The 15570-nt window shown below is 45.4% G+C and overlaps 1 protein-coding gene across 1 annotated transcript in view; it reads left to right on the top strand.

Annotated features, from left to right (window-relative positions):
- The first annotated feature begins 1722 nt into the window (after positions 1-1722).
- Positions 1723-15570, top strand: part of STAT5B (signal transducer and activator of transcription 5B) — a 77068-nt gene continuing 63220 nt past the window's right edge. The window contains exon 1 of the mRNA XM_084748780.1: positions 1723-1899. The gene's annotated coding sequence lies outside the window, so the exon portion shown is untranslated. The remainder of the gene's footprint in view (positions 1900-15570) is intronic.

Raw genomic sequence — 15570 nt, 5'->3', positions numbered from 1 at the left:
TGGGTGGGGGGATTTAAAGGTGAACAGGATATTGTGTCTGCCCTCGGAGGAGATACACGCTAACAAGAACTGTTCTTCAGCACAAGAGGTATGCTGATAAGGCATGCATGAAGCCTGTGATGAAAAACAGGAGAGTAACCGTCCATACTGCCTAGACTCTGGGCAGCAACCTGTGTGTGTGTGTGTGTGTGTGTGGGGTGTCGAATGATCCTTTCACAGGGGTTACCTAAGACCATCGGAAAACACAGATATTTACATTACGATAAACAGCAGTTGCAAAATTATAGTTATGAAGTAGCAATGAAAATAAATTTATGGTTGGCCTTCACCACAGCATGAAGAACTGTATTAAAGGGTCACAGCATTAGGAAGGTTGAGAACCAGGGCACTAGAGCAAGCATCACACAGAAGGGTAGGCACTGAGAGGCCAGGAGTGTGTTCCCGGAAGAGGAGACAGCACATATACTGGTACAGAAGCCTGAAAGGAGAAATGTGCCCTAAGCTGGCTGGAGTGGAAGGGGGGGGGGGCGGAAGGGGGGGGGGAAGCCCAGGGCCGCAGCTTTCATCCAGCTTCCTGTCCCAGCCTCCAAACTCCCTGCTTCTGTCAGGTGTCGGCCCAGCCTGTAGGACAGGAGCAAAAAGGTTTCGTGATCAGTTGCAGACCCCAAAATCTTTGTAGCTGGTGTCATTCTTAGGGTGAAGGGAAGGCTGCTGGGGAAGAGGATCATGGGAGAGCTTGCCTCTTGGTCCAGCCTGGCTAGGAAAATTTTCAGCTGAATATATTGTAGGATACTGTAGAGAACGGGCGCTCAATGTGTTTGTGCGGGGCTGAGAAGGGGTCCTCTTTCTTTTGCCCCTGCAGCTGAGGTTTCTGTACCTCCGATGTGCCTTGCTTCCAGGCTGGCCCCGCTGGCCCTTGGAGGGTTGCCAGGGAAACCATTGGCCAGCTCGGGAGATGGAGCTCGGGAGAGTGGGTGACTCAGGTTGTCTTGTCTCACATGTATACAGCAGCCTCTCTCCAACATCGACGAGAGGATCATGGAGACCCTCTACCCCTGGACTGAACACAGACAGCCCAGGATAAACCTGTCATTCCCTTAACCTTGACTTGTGGTAGCTGGCAAAAAAAAAAATCCCAGAGAGTAAGGCGTCTTCCCGGTACCCCCATAGTCACCAAGGGGCAGTCTACCTATCCAGTCGGCCCGGTTCTGCCTGTGCCCGTCGGGGTAGTCTGACGTGGACCCTGGTTTAAGCCGCCCTCCGGGAAGCGAGCCCGGGATAATTATTGATCGGGGCTACGTGGACTTCTGCCCTCGGCCTGAGAGCTAGAGGACCCGGAATGCGGGCCTGGTTCCCGGCGGGAGGGCAGTGGTCGGGCCTTGGAGGGGAGCCCAACCTCTCAGACCACAGGCGCCCGTGCCCTTGAGCAGTGGTCGCACCAACCCAAAGAGAGCAACATGTGCTGGGAGCCCGGAGGCCGTGCGGGGGTGTCTAAGCGTCCTGGAGCTGGCTCGGCCAGCAGCGGGAGCGCGCGGCGCAAGCCCGACCGAGCGCGCCACCGCGCCCCGCTGCGCGCAGAGGGTTCCGGGGCCCCGCAGGGCGGCCGCGCAGGGGGCGCGGAGGGACCTCGGGGCTGGGGAGCGCGCGCCGGGAGGAACCAGGAAGCGGGACGCGTTCGGGGCTCCGGGCGAGCGCGCGTCCCCGGAGCCTAGGCGCGAGAGCGGCGCGCGCGCCCCCGTGGGCCCCGGCGGGAGGAGAGTCGGCGGCCCTAGCCGTCACCCCGGGCGGGGACCGAGCGCCTGCGACGACGCGCGGAGGTCCTGCACAGGGAGGGAGCGAGCTGGCGCAAGAGAGCTTGCGGGGCCGGAGAAGCCGCTGCCTCTAGTGGGGCAGAACGAGGTAGGAGCTGCGCCCCGCGCGGGACTGGGGGCCGGGGAGCCCGGGCGGGGCCCGGTGCTCCTGCAGCCTAGAAGCTGGGCAGGGCCGAGCCGCCGCCATCGCTCCGGGGCCGTGGGGAGGCCGCGGGGACCGCGCGCCGGGCGGCTGCAGAGGGGCTCGGGGCGCTGGCGGGGGGAGCGAGAGGGGCGCTCGGAGGCCGCGGTGGGGGGCGCCGTGGATGCGGTGGAAACTACTGAAGCGTGCTTGTCACGATGGGTGTGTGAGAGACACCCGAGAGCGATCCCCTGGGAGCGAGGGGACTGCTGTCGGCCGCCTCACACCTTCCTGTTGCAATTCTGAAGAGTCCCTGTGGTCTCCCAGGTTTTCCTCTTAATATTACTGAGCTTCCCTCAAATGGGGGCTGCCCAAGACTCCAGGGAAAGAGATGAGACAGAGGTGCCCAGTGGGGTGGGGGGTACCAGCAAAGCTTGAAGAAATAGTGCCTTATAAGGAGTCAAGACAACAAATGCGAACATTTTGATAAGGCTCTGGGCTGCGGGATCCCACATCAGGACCCGCCAGGCCTCGGCTTTGAACGTGTGGTGGTGTGATGCGGGCTTTTTCTTTCTTTCTTTCTTTCTTTCTTTCTTTCTTTCTTTCTTTCTTTCTTTCTTTCTTTCTTTCTTTCTGGTGTGTGTGTGGGGGGTAGGTATGGGGTGTTGGAAGGAGAGCTGTCTTATCACAAAAGCTGGTCTGAGGCGAAAAGAATCTGGCAAGATGGTCAGAGTGATCAAAGACGGGAAAAAAAAACTTGTCTGGAGCAGGAGGTGTTGCAAACACTTGTAGCTAGCAGTGATGGAAAAGGCAAGGAAGAAAAACAAGCGCCAGCACTTAGGAAGCTGGGATTAATGAAAGCCACAAGGATTTTTAAAGGCAAAAGGAGATACCAGCTCTCTTCCTTGAAGACCCATGCCCACTTCTTGTGCCCATCTCACTGTGGGTCGTAGCTTGTATTAAACAAATAGTGGGAAACGGAATCTTAGAATCTTAGATTTGGGAAGCCTACACCCCCGGGATTATACTACGTTCTTTTATTGTAAAAACTAGAAAACTGGGGCCCAGATAGGTGGAATTAGTTGCCAGCTCAGGTCTCAAGCGTTTTTATTTAGTAGTTTAGGGACTCACACTTACCCTCAAGGACCCATCGTGTGCAGTGGAGTAGATCTTTGCCTAAGTAAGGTTCTATAGGTCGTCGTTGGAGTGTCCTCAGAGAGTGTCCCTTGAAAGTGCTAGTGTGTCACTGGGCTGATGGCTTTGTGCAGTCTTGTAGTAGTGGCATTTATCACCTGCTTGTATCTTGGGTTTCCAAATCAGTTGGATAGCTGCCTGAGCCATAGTAAGCTTTCAGCTGTTGAGTCCACGTTATCTCACATAATTTTGTTACCACTCAGTTAGGATCTTATCCCATTGTTCTGCTGTTGCTATTTTGCTCACTTGTTTTTGTTGTTTGATGTTCAGTGTCTGTGGGGTGTATTTTATTCATTTCGTGTTTCTCTAATTTCATTTGTGAACATTGAATTGGTCTCGAACCTTTTCAGCTGTGTGTGTGTGTGGTTTCATTGATTGGCTCCGATTTGCTTGTGTGTTTGCTTGGTAGCAATTTTCATCATATGAAAGAGTACAGTTGTTGTTTTTTGTTTGTTTGTTTTGGTTTTGGCTTTTTGTTTTGTTGTTGTTGTTGTTGTTGTTTTTCAAGGCAGGGTTTCTCTGTGTAGCCTTGACTATCTCGGACTCGCTTTGTAGACCAGGCTGCCTCAAACTCATAGTGATCTGCCTGTCTCTGCCTCCCACTGCCTCCCAAGTGCTGGGATTAAAGCTGTGCGCCACCACCGCTTGGCTAAGAGTCCAGTTGTTAAAATTGATAAAAGCTAAATGGGAAGGGCTTCTGGTTTGTTTGTTTGTTTGTTTGTTTTGGTTTTTAGATACATGGTTTCTCTGTGTATCCTTGGCTGTCCTGGACTCACTTTGTAGACCAGGCTGGCCTAGAACTCACAGTGATCTGTATGCCTCTGCCTCCCAAGTACTGGGGTTAAAGGCGTGCTCTGCCACCACCACCCTGTGGGGCTTCTGGTTTTGAGTCCAGATAAAACAGCAGCATACATCTGGCCAGGTGTCACCAGAGGATGGCCTGTTTACTGTAGGTTTTGGAGGTTCAAGCACGAAGTTGGATACAGCAAGGGGATGGAATGGTCTCTCCATCTCTTCCTCTCCCTCTTTCTCCCCTCACAGCAGAAATAAAACAAAAACAAGAGTTGATTTCTGTCACTAGCAGTTTGGGGATTGCATAACTCAGAGCTAAATTCCTCTAAAAAAGCTTTGCTGTAAACCCAGAGGTCTCACCTTCTCCCTAACCCTTACCTTTCCTGTTTTCTTGTTTCTGCCAAGAAGCTATTAATATATGTTTGGTTGACTTTAAGATGGATATGTTTCTTAAGTGTGTACTCCATGATATGTAGAGGAGGAGGAGGAGGAGGAGGAAGAGGAGGAGGAGGAAAAGCTGCTGTCAGTGCTTGGAGTATTACAACATAAATATTTCAACCAACACTTCCTATTGGCTCTGACTTCTCATTTCACCTCCATTTTCTTAGTCTCAATTGGTTTTTCTTCTTCCTTCTCCTCCTGTTCCTCCTCCTCCTCCTCTTCCTCCTTCTCCTCCTCTTTCTCATACACAAAGACCACATCAAGATTAAAAGTGTCACTTACTGCTTTTTGATACATATTTAATATTTCCCTCCCAATGTTGTTGTGGTTAGTCTTTTTTGTTTTGTTGTGTTTTTTTTTTCTTCCGAGACGAGGGTTTCTCTGTGTAGCCTTGGCTGTCCTGGACTCGGTTTGTAGACCAGGCTGGCCTCGAATTTACAGAGATCTGCCTGTCTCTGCCTCCTGGGTGCTGGGATTAAAGGCGTGCGCCACCACCGCCCAGTTGCTAGTCTGTGTTTGTATCAGGCTTACATAGAAGAATATGCTTGCTGCCTTTACTTTGGTTTGTTATTATGTAGGCAGGTGATACATGTGGCCTTATAGTAAAAGGAAGATGCTATAGCATGCTTAAATCTGATGGTAGTTGAAAGTGGGTTCAATGGAAGCCTCGATGTTCTAGTGCTGTATGAGGTGTGTGTGTGTGTGTGTGTGTGTGTGTGTGTGTGTGTGTGTGTGTGTACGCGTCTGCAAAGTCATGCCTTGCCTTTCATTTGGAGTGTAGACTACCATAGAATTTCCTACAAAGAAAGCATGCACACTAAAGACAAAACAAAGTCCCAGGTGTTTTTGTTTTGTTGTTTGAGCATTTGAGAATTCTTGTTTAAGCTACGTGCTGAAAATAATTCCAAGTTACTTACTGAGTTCTTCTGAGGAGTATTCTTTCATTTTGTTTTGTTTTGTTTCCAAGACAGGGTTTCTCTGTGTACCTCTGGCTGTCCTGGAACTCCATCTGGAGAGCAGGCTGGCCTCGAACTTAGAGATCTGACTGCCTTTGGCTCTCTAGTGCTGGAATTAAAGGCTTGGGCTGCCACTGTCCCGCCTGAAGACTATTCTTTTACTGTGTAATAAAGTATCCAAGTACTGTAACTCTGGAACTTCTTCTGTCTTCAGCTCCTCCTCCCCTTCCACTCAACTCCTCTGTGTTTTGGGTTTTGTCCTAAAGCGGGCCATGGTCATGCATGCTTATACTTCTGTCTGCTATAGAAGCTGAGGCAGGAGGATTTCAGAGTTTGAGGCTAGCCTGAGCTAATAATCAAGAGTTTGGCTCAACATAAAAAAAAATGGGGGGGGGAGTGTAGCTTAGTGTATATATGTGCCTCTGCATCCATTGCCCAGTGGCAACACCACACTGGGAGTGGGGGTGAGGTTGGCCTCAAAATACCACCTTCTCCAAATGGGTCATATTCAGAGAAATGGTTTTTTTTTTTTGTTGTTTTTGTTTTTAATCTGTTTGTTTTTGGTTTTGTTTGTTTTTTGAGCCAAGGTCTCATTCAGGAATGCAACCTGGCCTTGAATTTGTGACAGTCTTCTTTCCTCAGCCTCTCAAGCACTAAGCTTATAGTTGTGAATCAACAAGTCTACCTCCATTTTTTTTTCAATTTTTAATTTTGTGAATAAAACTGCCCTAAAACTAGAAGTGGCTTTTTCCTCTAGAGTGGTGTGAACGAAACAGTGCTGTGCTTATTTCTGGGAATTAGAAAGTCTAATTTAACAATCTAGTTTCCATTGATTAGGCAGGGTTTTTGTGTGTGTGTGTGTGTGTGTGTGTGTGTGTGTGTGTGTGTGCATTTAAGTTTATTTGTTCCTAATTATAATGGCTTTATTTTCAGTAAAATATTGACAATGGATATTTGATTAAGATAACCCTTCACTACTAAAACCAAACACACAAAACAATACAAACAAACAAACAAAAAAACCAAGACATTTTGTAGAAGACTTGGTGTATCAGAATCTGCGCTGCTTTACTTATGGAGAGAGAGGAAGACTGCTGTGTCAGCTCTTTACTTGGCAGACCGAGACCCTCACTTTGGTGGCTGCTGGGTCTTATGTGATGTTTTATTACTTTTGTTAGTTTGTCACACCCATGACTTCCTTGAAAGGTATTTTTGAGGTTTGCTTTCCTTCCCCCCTTCCCCCTTTTAAATGGTGATATTGGGGTGGGGGTGCTTCCTGTTTATATTTTCAAAACTAGGTCCCCATGTTAACTTTCTCTTCAGATCACGATTTTACTTTAAAAACACAAAGGGAAGGAGCAGATGTCATGTGCGTGCTCTACTCTGACTCTGTCACGCTGCTTCATGGAACAGTGTCGCTGAGCTCAATCCAAGACCCAGTTGGGAACGCAGGGCACTCTTGACCGGTTCCCCCATCTTTCTTCAAGGCGGAGCACTTTTGGGAGGAGCCTTAGAGCTGCTACAGCAGAGGCACAGGGAGCGGAGAAAGGGGGCTGTGCCAGCTGTTTCCTCCCAGGTGCCTAGAAGACACAGGGAGACGTTAGTGCCCTCAGGAGGAGCTGGCCCAGTGTGAGAGCAAACTGCAGCCGCTTTCCTGACCTTACCCAAAAGCCGTACGCAGTGCCGTGGAGAATGAAGTAGGAACCAATTCCGGTCTAGTGGTAGATCCCTGAAGGAGTCACCTCAGCCTCAAAGCTCCTTCTCCATCCTCTGGGATGGTCGCCCACCCCGTCCCATCCCGTCCCCCTAGGGCTGTGGTTCTCTCACAGGGGTTACGTATCAGATATCCCGACTATCGGATAGTCACATTAGGATTCATAACTAGCAAAATTACAGTTATGAAGTAGCAACAAAAATAACTTTATGGGGGCTGGAGAGATGGCTCAGTGGTTAAGAGCACCGTCTGCTCTTCCAGAGGTCCTGAGTTCAATTCCCAGCAACCACATGGTGGCTCACAACCATCTATAATGTGATCTAATACCCTCTTCTGCAGATAAAGCGCTCATATACAATAAATATAATAAATAAATATTTTAAAAAAGAATTAAAAAATAACTTTATGGTTGGGGGGGGGGTCAGTATAACACGAGGAACTGTATTGAAAGGTTGCAGCATTGGGAAGGTTGAGAGCCACTGCGCTAGGGTCTTGTGTAGCCCGGCCTGGTCTTGAACTCTGTAGGTAGCCCGGGATGGCCTTGAACCTCTGATTCCTCTGTTCAGCTCCAGAGCACTAGAATAACAGGCCTGCACCACCAGACTTGGTTTGATGCAGTGCTGGCGAGACAGCCCAGGGCTTTGTGAATGCTAAGAAAGCTGCTCTACCGGTTAAGCTGTACTCCAGACCCCTCGGTGGTTTTTATGTAACTAGTCACTGGGCATCTAAATGCTGGAGAGTGAGCTGTGAGGAGCTTTGGGGAGAAGGACCCAAACCTCGTTTCTCTTTCCCTGTTTCTTCACTTTCTTCTAAATAGTGTAATGACTACACAGGCTCAGAACGGACTCGGCTGCTGCTGGGCTTGTGGTTTCAAGGCAGTTTCTCTCTTCTGTATTTTCTTTTGGATCACAGTCCCAAAAGAAATAGCACTTTAGCATGGAGCAGGGTGACACATAGTGAAATTGCAGGCGGGGTCAAGCCTCGGGGTACCTTGGCCTCCCGTCCTCTCCATACCAGGGTCCTAGAACGAAGAGGTTTAAATTTGTCTCACAGGGTTTTTTTTGGGGGGGGGGTTAATTATGCCCATGTCCCCTTGTGTTGTGCTGTGAAGACCAGCAATACGGAGACTGGTTGAGGGACGGGTCGTCTCTTCCTACCTGCTTTCTTGCCAAACCTACGGCCACTTCACTCTCCATTAATGCTTCCATTGCCTCTGGCACTCTGAAGAGCCCTTTTAAAATTCTTTGCACATTTCTATTATGAAGAGAAATAACTGCATATTCTATGCACTGGTAGGTTTTTTTTTTTTTTAGGTACCTGTACTGACTCATTTTAAAAATTATACTAAGATGGAGAGCATGGTTTGAGAGCGGTAATGAGATTCTCAGAAAATATGAAAACTTTCCTTTATGACTGGCTGTAGAGAGGTTGGGGAAGACAAGGGGAACTACATCAATGAGCCAATTAATGATTGTTATTTGTTGCGATTAATTTGGTGACTAATGTTTTCAGAGCCTGTTGGGCTAGTAGATATGTGTCTGGCTTTACTCTGCAGTGGTGGTAGGGACGAGCCTCAGGGGTTTCTGATTTTGCTTGTGTGTCTCCCTGACAGGGGATTTCTTTGTGTATGGGGAAGCAGGTCAAGGTTACCAGTCATTGCCACATATATCGCTTGTATTAAAACAAAAATATCACTATTTAAGGCAAAGTGTGGTGGCATATGTCTTTAATCCCAACACTAGGGAGGCAAAGCGGGAGAAATCTGTGAGTTTGAAGCCAGCCTAGTGCACATAATGAGGTCCAGGCAGCCAAGGTTACATAGTGAGACCCTGCCTCAAATGTTGTTGTTGTTGTTGTTGTTGTTTTTGTAGATTTGGTAGTAATGTATAACATGCCCTTACAAGTGGATACACTCATTATATAATAATTAATTTTGTCGTCCTTCAAGAAATAAACAGAAAATTAAGTAAAAAGCACTTCAATTTATATCCAAACCCAGAGCTGAATAGACATTCTGATGCCTTAAACTCTTAGAAAGATTGTGAGACTAATACCTAACACTTACTGTTCATGTCAGCGTGTCAGACAGACAATGTTACAGGTGTGTGTGTGTGTGTGTGTGTGTGTGTGTGTGTGCATGTATGTGTAGGTTAGAGGTAATTCAGGGGTTAGTGTCAGGAGACATCCACCTCGTTTTTTGAGATGGGGCTTCTCACTTGGGAGCTGGAGCTTGCTGACTGACTGGGTTTGGCTGTCTGGCCAATGGGCCGCAGGGGTGTGGTCATCTTTTTTCTGCCTTCCCAGGGTGGGGATTACAGATGTGCACCCCTATGCCCACCTCTTTGATGCGGCCTCTAGGCATTGAACTCGGGTCCTTATGCTTATGGAGCAAGTGCCTTAGACACTGAGTCATCTTTCCCAGCTCCCTGTTGCCCCGTGTCATGGTCCTCGGAGGAATGGCTGTTATCTCCAGATGAAAATGAGGAAATGACCACAGGGAAGTTAAGTAACTCATCGAAGGCCACACTGCTAGTGACCGCAAGACTTGGGCTAAGCCCTGACCTGTCCTTAACCACTGCCCTCAGGGACAACAGACACCTGCAGCTTTGTAAAGGCTCAGGTCTTAAACCTGTCGTTTCGTTGTATTCTGTAGGAGAAGAATTATAAGTGGCCCCTTGGCCTCTGCATACAGGAGGATAATTTGTGCCACATGGCAGCTTAGTTTATAGGAGATGCCCCTCCTTACAGAGAACCAAGTATCTGGCTCATTTACAGTTCGATTTTGCATTGTGTATTGTTTTTCTGAAGCTCGTTAGAGCTATCAATTACAATTTTTGAAATACAGAAATTTAAAAGTGTTACTTACATGGCATAACTTTAAAAAAAACCAACTTATGTATATATGTGTCTCTGTGTGTGTGAATATGCAGGTGAGTACTGATGCCAAGGCCAGAGGTGTTGGATCTCCCCCAAGGCTGGCATTGTGAGCTACCTCACGTGGGTGCTGGGAACTGACCTAGGGACTTCTGCGAGAGCAATATGTGCCCTTACCGCTGAGCCATCTCTCCAGCCCTTTGGGACATCTTTTATCAGAGCTAAATGGATTTAAGCAAAGCAAAGCCCATTAGAAGTTCCCCAAGCTGGGAGTTAGGTGTGACGTTAGGTCTCAGAGACAAAAGTCACATGCCTGAAAGGATGCGACATAAATCCGGGAGCTCAATCCGGGAGTGGAGAGAAATCCGAATTTCCTGGGCAGAAAGTCTTCCCCTACCCCTCTTTAAACAAACAGAGGGTGTCAGCACCCGGGATTGTCACCATCACCTTTGACCAGGGTTGAATTTTCTTTGAATGTTGACAAAAGTGACACTGTCAGTGGAAAAAGCTTAATGTGAGATGTCTGTAGGTCGGAATTTCCTTGTGCTTTCGGCAGTGGGAGCCTACAGCTTGAGCTGTTCTCGCTCTCTCTGTTAACCCCCTATGTCTGATAAGTTTGTAAAGCCTTCAGTGGGGTTTTCCAGCATTTTAGGTGAGAGTAAATTAGAAAGGTTGTGAAAATCCATTCACGTTGGCTAAAACGCGAAGCCTATAGCTGGTAGAGCATGGTTTGGGGGAAGTGCAGGATTTTTTAAAAGTCCAACCTAGGCCAAATCTCTTATATAAACTACACTCACATAATTTATTGGAGTACAGCACCATGCTAGTAACAGAAGGGGAGCTTGGGACACTTAATCTGTTAAATTACTAAACATTGGACTTTATTAGTCCTAAAATACATGCAGGATAGCTGGAAATTTAAATAGGCAAAAATGTTCTCTTGGAAGGAAGGTTACTGTTTATTTGTTTTTGTTTATTTTTGAGACAAGGTCTTACTACGTAGTCCAAGCTGACTGTGTATACTCTCAATGTAACCCCAGGCTGGCCTCCAGCTCATAGGACACTCAGCCCTCCAAAGGCTGGGAGAAACCAGTGTGAGATACCATAATTCGCTTTGACTCAAGCCAATTATGTATTTTGATTTTGCTTAGTGTGTGTGTGTGTGTGTGTGTGTGTGTGTGTGTGTGTGTGTAGTATCGCTAGAGACTGACCCAGGGATTTGTGCACATTAGACAAAGTGCTCTACACTGAGTTACATCCTCAGGCCCAGGTCATATTTTAGGCTTGGGAAATGTTGCAATCCTAGAGAGTGACCCGAACATATAGTTTTAACCGAACGAAGCGGTGTACCTTGTGGGTTAGTCTTTTAGGACCATGTCTACAGTGAAAGTCAGATGGCCTGGAAGGCTTTCCATAGCGGTATATGAATGCAAATATGCCCTCTTTGACTTTTCCTGTGGCTAGTGCTTTAGTCTGTACCTAGTTTGGAAAATCTGAGTGCGCTCGTATTGTAAGGACGAGCTGATCTTGCAATGAGTTTGGTGGTTATCAAGTACTAACGCTTGTTGTGTTGCAGTGCGTGTTGGTTGCCCCTCCTCCTGCCTGTTGAAGACATCAAAACAAAATAGAAAATACTTGGCTTCCTGAATGATATGGCTGTAATTCACAAGCCGAGCTAGTGCGCAGGCATGACCCTCTGATTTCGCAATAGCAGAGCGGAGCACGCAGTGTTAAGTCAGATAACCGCCCACCACAGGCTTCTGCCCCAACAGTGTGACACTTGTGGCTTTAAATTTTAATTTATTTTTAATCTTTTTTGAGTGAAGCGCTGATAATTGAAGCCATGGTTTCGTGCGTACAAGGCAAGCATTCCAGCAACGGAACTGTATTCCCAGCAAACAGTTTCGCATTTGTAATATCCAGGGGGTGAGATACACTGTAGATCTGTAGGTGAGAGAAAGCTAGGAAGGTTGCGAAAATGACATTTGAAGAGGACAAATGAAGATTTATGGATTAATTTATAAAGGGAAATATATAGAGAGAGAGAGATAAAGAGGAGAGAGAGAGACAGAGAGAGAGAGAGAGAGAGATAAAGAGGAGAGAGAGAGAGAGAGAGAGAGAGAGAGAGAGAGAGAGAGAGAGAGAGAGAGAAATAATTTGTTTTGTTTTTTGATTTTTCAAGACAGGGTTTCTCTGTGTAGCCTTGGCTGTCCTGGACTCACTTTGTAGACCAGGCTGGCCTCGAACTCATAGAGATCCGCCTGCCTCATTAAAAAACGTGTGCACCATCTGAGAAAGACAAATAGTAAAACAAAACAAAACATTTATACTCCCAAGTATCAGAAGTTAAAATGACAGAATAAGAAAAACAGTACCTTCATTATAGGGTTATAGGTTAATATGTATTATTTTTTTATTTTCATTATATATTATAATAATATATAAATGTATTTATATATTATATATTTATATATATTATAGTCTGCATCATTTATATAAACAATAAGGAAAAGATGGACCCTTAAAAAAAAGGGAAAGAAGTGGGACTAAAAAAGAAAAACAATGGCCAATAATTATATAAAACTGTGTTCAGCTGAACTAGAAATCAGGATACTAAAGTAAAAATAAGGTCTTTCCAGTGTTTGGGGGCTCGGGGAGGGGCTGGCAGCCTTGGTGTTCTGCTTCGGAGTATTAGTGGTCTAATTTGTCCCTCAATCTCTGTTTACACAACGTAATGCCACTTGGGTATTTTGAAGCATCTTTTAAAACAATGTTTAATGATTATACAAAGTTCACAATAAGTGAAAAAAATCAAAATACAAAACAATTTTAAACATACAATTTTACTCAGAAAAAAAAAAACCCACAAGTCCTGAAAGTGAATTCTTTTTGTTTGGGTTTTTGTTGTTGTTGTTGTTTTGTTTTGTTTTGTTTTGTTTTTTGGGTTTTTCGAGACAGGGTTTCTCTGTGTAACCTTGGCTGTCCTGGACTCGCTTTGTAGACCAGGCTGGCCTCGAACTCACAGCGATCGGCCTGCCTCTGCCTCCCGAGTGCTGGGATTAAAGGCGTGCGCCACCACGCCCAGCTCTGAAAGTGAATCTGAGTTATAGGATTTTAGAGCTTTGGGCAGGGATTTTCTAGCCTTGCGCCAGTCTTCTGTAACAAACAGATAATAACAAATCGTATTTCTGTATTGGTTGTTTTTTAAAATGGCTTTTCTGTGTTGACTCATCTTAGAAAATAAAACTTGTTTTTGTTTTCAGTTAAGGAGCAGCAAAGTGAGTGGTGACGTTTGTGCTGAGTGTTTGTCAGCTGCTCTCATGCAGTTGCTTTTGGCGGAGGGCTCTGTTTACTTAAAGCATCTTCATTGTATTCAGTATTTTCAGAATCCCAAGACCTTGAATTTGGGGCTATCGTTTGTTGCTATTCGGGGGAGGGGGGGGCACCTGTGTTTTTAAGTGGAAACTGACGAATCACACTGTTTTGTAAACACAATCAATGATACTATTTTCTCTGTGCACGAGTCTTGTCCTGAAGAAGTGCATTTGAGTGTTTTCCAACCTGTAAGAACTCACCTCTTGTTTTGTCTGACCTTACTGCAACTCTGGGACGTGTGTGTGACATTCACCCACCTGCCACTTTCCCTGTCGTGGTGACACCTGTGAGAGCGGGAGGGCCAAGCCAAGTGTCTCTTCCCATTCCTGTCAGCCAGACCTAATGACTTCTATAAATGCTTTTGTCCTCACTTGGGAAAGTCTGCTGAGGGAGCCCTTTCCGAGGAAGAGTCTCTCATGGACGTGTGTCAATGCCACCACCCCAAGGGGAGTGTTCTCACTTAACTAAGCCTACACTGGTTTCTTTGTGACTTTGTGCATGAGGACAGTTTTTTAATGTTTGAAGAATTACAGAAGGGAACAACAACAACAAAAAAAGTTACAAGGCGATGTTGCTGGTGGATTCTGGAGCACAGCTGTTTCTGGCTTATCACGAGTGGAGAGAATACGGTGACAACTATATGAAAATACCTTTGAGCCTTAGCAGATCTATTTATTTCATATAAAGTAAACAGATGTCTTTCTTAGCTTGGGTTATGCTTTGTAATTTACTGTAAATGGAATTTTCTGTACTAGGATTTTATTTTAATCCAATTTGGGCAGTAATAAAATAAAATAAATATTCCGTTCGTTCCTTTTAGTGTTTTTCAGATCTAAATCCATGATAGTTAAAATGCATGAGAACAGCCAGGCGTGGTGACGCACACCTTTAATCCCAGCACTTGGGAGGCAGAGGCAGGTGAATTGCTGTGAGTTCGAGGCCAGCCTGGTCTACAAAGCAAGTCCAGGATAGCCAAGGCTATACAGAGAAACCCTGTCTCAAAAAACCAAACCAACCAAACAACCAAACAGAAAACAAAATCCAAAACAAAACCCAAAAAAACAGATATTTTTTTTTATGTGTTAAAGACTGGGATTGCCTTTTCTTTTTCTTTTCTTTTCTTTTCTTTTCTTTCTTTCTTTCTTTTTTTTTTTTTTTTTTTTTTTTTTTTTTTTTCTTTTTTGAGACAAGATCTCACTTTGTAGGCCTGGTTGATGTTAATTTTGCTATGTAGACCAGGCTGGCCTCTAGCTCACAGAGACCCACCTGTTTCTGCCTCTTGCTCATGTTAAAACAAAAGCAAAAGTACGGTTATTGACTTTTGGGCTTTTGCTTGTTTTTATTATTCTTACCTCATCTGTCTTTAAAAATATACTTTTCTCATTTAAATCAAAATTATGTTTTCTTGTGGGGTGTAGAGGCTCACACCTTTAATCCCTGCACCCAGAGGCAGAGACAGGTACATCTATGTGAATTTGAATCCAGTCTGACCCTAGGTGGTGAGTCTTAGGCCAGGGAGGGCTACACAGTGAGACATTGTCTCAAAAAATAAAATATACTAAATAATGAGCTTTCTCTGTGTTCAGTTCATTTATTATTGCTATTTTTGTTGGGTTGGGCTCTTGATTTTATCAGTAAGATACTCTAATAACCAGTTAGAATAATTTCATTTTTTCCCCTTAGGTATCAGAATCATTTCACTAGACCATGAAATGTTTTTTAAAAGTCCATGCAAAAGCCAGGCGGTAGTGGCACACGCCTTTAATCCCAGCACTGGGGAGGCAGATGCAGGCGGATCCCTGTGAGTTCAAGGCCAGCCTCATCTATAAAGCGAGTCCAGGATAGCCAAGGCTACACAGAGAAACTCTATCTCAAAAAAAAAAAATCCATGCAAGTTTGGGCCTCAAACTCGACATCACATATTTTTTGGTACCAATAAATTATAGGATATATTTTTAAATTAACATAAAAATGATTTGCAGATTGTATCCTAGTATTTTTTTGACTTTTGGACTTCAATAACAAGTCTTTTCCCAGGTCTGTCCTTTTTTTTGTTTTGTTTTGTTTTGTTTTGTTTTGTTTTTTGTTTTTGTTTTTCAAGACAGGGTTTTTTTTTGTGTGTAGCTTTGGCTGTCCTGGATCAGGGTGGTCTCAGACTCACAGAGATCTGCCTGCCTCTGCCTCCCAAGTGCTGGGATTAAAGGCATTTTTAAAGATTTATTCACTATTATGTATACAGTGTTCTACCTATGTGTACACCTTGCAGGACAGAAGAGGCCATCAGATCACATT

This window comes from Acomys minous (assembly GCF_964271855.1).
Source record: "Acomys minous genome assembly, chromosome: 12".
In the NCBI taxonomy this organism is placed as follows: domain Eukaryota; kingdom Metazoa; phylum Chordata; class Mammalia; order Rodentia; family Muridae; genus Acomys; species Acomys minous.
Note: the sequence above shows the minus strand (reverse complement) of the source record. Positions and strands in the feature narration are given on the sequence as shown.